Here is a 3,051-nt window from a genome sequence, read left to right on the forward strand (position 1 = left end):
TTGCCGCGACTTGGGGGGTGGCCGACTGGCAGGCCACCGCATGCCTCACCCATCACTGAAGCCTCGACCGACCGGAGCGCTTGCGCCGGTGGGAAGCAGGGAGGAAGGATGACACAATGACCGACCGATATTGGGTCGACGGTTGCCGCAGGAGGACACCGCGGACACATGCGCGAAAGTGCGTCGCTCCGCGGACTGGGAGCGCGTCGATGTCGAGTGGAGCCTCCTGAAGCCAAGCAGAGTTGTCGGCGATGAACGTGAGCGCGCCGAGACGGATCTCGCGGCCCTCGACCAAAACTCTGCCTGAAACCATGGTGAAGGCGATCAGAAAAAATTGCAACTTCTCCAATAAGTCGCTAAGACACCCGCCCCACGGTGGGCGCCAACTGTCGTGGTTCTAAGTCTGACAGTAGAAAGGGGGGTAGGTATGGAGAGGCAAGATCTTAGCTATGGAGTAGTTGTATACGCAAAGGATTTACGAGTTCAGGCCCTTCTCGGAGGAAGTAACAGCCCTACGTCTCGGAGCCCGGAGGCGGTCGACTGAATTATATGTGTATGAGTTACAGGGGTGCGAACCCTTTACACTGAAGAGGGGTGTGGCTTATATAGAGTTTGCCAGACCCCTCCGGCCCTCAGTTATGCAGGGTTAAAAGTACATTAAGGCCTGGCGTTACTGGTAACACCCTACATAAAGTGCTATCATGACCATAAAGACTACTTAATAACAGACCGTTTGTGTGCAGAGTGACTCTAGATCTCCTGGCGGTCGAGTGAGTGGCTTCATGGTCGAGTGTCTTCGAGTCCGTCGAGTGGAATCCTTCCAGGTCGACTGAAAGGTAGTTTCTTCTAGAGATGTCCTTGGGGAGGGTACCTTGGATAGGTCCATGACCCTACCCTAGGTACATGGCTTCATCAACGGGCAGGGAAGCAGAGCAACATGCGGGTGCAGCCATATCTGCGCATAAATTTTTGCCAAAGTTCTTACAAATAGAGTAAAACCCCTAGTCCCACTGCTCATTCATTATGATCAAACGGGTTTCCCACATGGACGCAACATCGCGGAAAACTTCATTTATGCTGCTGATATACTAAGTGCTTGCCACACACGTAAAGCCCCGACAATGGTTTTCAAGCTTGACTTCAGGAAAGCTTTCGACTCCATTTGCTGGTCCTCCCTCATCAAAATCCTACAAGCTAGAGGGTTCCCTCCAACTTTCTGTTCTTGGGTAAAAAACATTCTGATCACTGGGAAAACGGCTATCCTCCTAAATGGCATCCCGGGGCCCTGGATACAATGTAGATGTGGTCTACGCCAAGGGGACCCATTCTCGCCATACTTGTTCATCATCGTTGCAGATGTTCTTCAAAGATTGATCGCCAGCGCTTTCCAAACGAACGTACTTTGTCACTCGCTACGACCAAACGAACCACCTGTGACGCTTCAATACGCCGACGATACCCTCATTATTGCTGCAGCTAACGAAGCCGCCACCTTAACTCTAAAAAAACTCTTCACGATTTTGCCCTGGCAACAGGGCTGGTTATCAACTTCCAAAAAACGGCACTTCTCACCACCGCCTCTGACTCAGCCACGCAAAACAACATAGCCGCAGCTATTGGATGCTCTTTATCCTCCTTTCCACTAATATACCTAGGTCTACCCCTCTCCCCTACCAAACTGCCTCTCACAGCCTTCGACCCGATCATAGACAGCTTTCGAAAATTCCTCTTCGGCTGGGTAGCGCGTCTGCTCTCACGTGGTGCTCGCCTGACACTGCTAACTGCGGTCCTAGACTCACTAACAGTTTATTTCATGTCAGTTTTTCATCTTCCTAAGTCAATCGTAGCAAAACTCGACGCCATACGGAGGGCGTTCTTCTGGTCCAATGAGGCAACTTGCACGGGTGCAAGCTGTTTAGTCGCGTGGAAAAACGTTTGCAAACCGAAAGACTCTGGTGGTCTAGGCATTAAAAATCTAGAAGTTCAGAACCGCTGCTTGCTTATGAAATTCTCTTTCAAGATTCTGCAAAACCCAAACGTCCCTTGGACACAGTGGTATCACCACCAGTATCCTCTTGGCATCACAACAAAAACTTCAAGGCCCTCCTTCCTCTGGAAAATTATCAACAAGAACTTGCCACTGCTCATTGAGCACTCATTTGTGATCACATACAATGGCCTGTCCATCTTTTTTTGGCTCGACAAATGGCTGTTACAGTCGCCTCTCCACAAAATATTCCCCAACCTTCACTCACACTCTTTGGATGACAAGGTTCTAGTGGCTACAGTTTGGCAAAATGGCTTACTGACGAACCTGCGGAACCGTCTGTCTAATGCTGCTGCTCGCGAGCTGGATTGTGTGTTGTTGCTGTTGGAGGATTTTCAGCAGGTGGACTGATCCGACGAACGGTCTCTCACACATGGGCTGCCGTTCTCTGCCAAGAACGCCTACTCCTCCATTGTTGCGGATGATCACGACGACCCTCACCATGACTTTGTCTAGGCCTCCAAGGTACCGATCAAGGTCAAGATCTTCGCCTGGCTTCTCCTCCGCGATCGGCTCAACACGAAAGCCAACATGTTTCACAAGCATATTGCCCACTCGGCTGCTTGTCCACGTTGTCAAGACCCGCACGAGGATGCCCTCCACCTCATCTCCAACTGTTCCTACGCGACACAAGTTTGGTCCTCCTTGGGTCTGTCGTCGCCAACCTCACTTGCTGCTCTACACCAACACCCAACGATTCTAGGCCTCAACCCCAACATCTGGCCATCTGTGGCTTTGACTGTTGCATGGAAGCTGTGGGACTCGAGAAACGCTCTCATATTCAGAAACGAGGATCACTCCCACAACACTACAATTCAAAACATTGTAGCAGATTTCTCCCTCTGGGTTTTTCGGTTCAAAAACAAAGAAGACAATATCTTTGCTAAGCAATGGCTTAATTTCCTCTCTGCTGCTAATCACTAAAAGCGGCTGTTGTAACTGAACTACTGTTGTAATTCTTCACTTCTCTCTTTTGAGTGGTAATATATTCAGGTGGGGAAGCT

This window comes from Triticum aestivum, chromosome 4B, assembly GCF_018294505.1.
Source record: "Triticum aestivum cultivar Chinese Spring chromosome 4B, IWGSC CS RefSeq v2.1, whole genome shotgun sequence".
NCBI classification, from domain to species: domain Eukaryota; kingdom Viridiplantae; phylum Streptophyta; class Magnoliopsida; order Poales; family Poaceae; genus Triticum; species Triticum aestivum.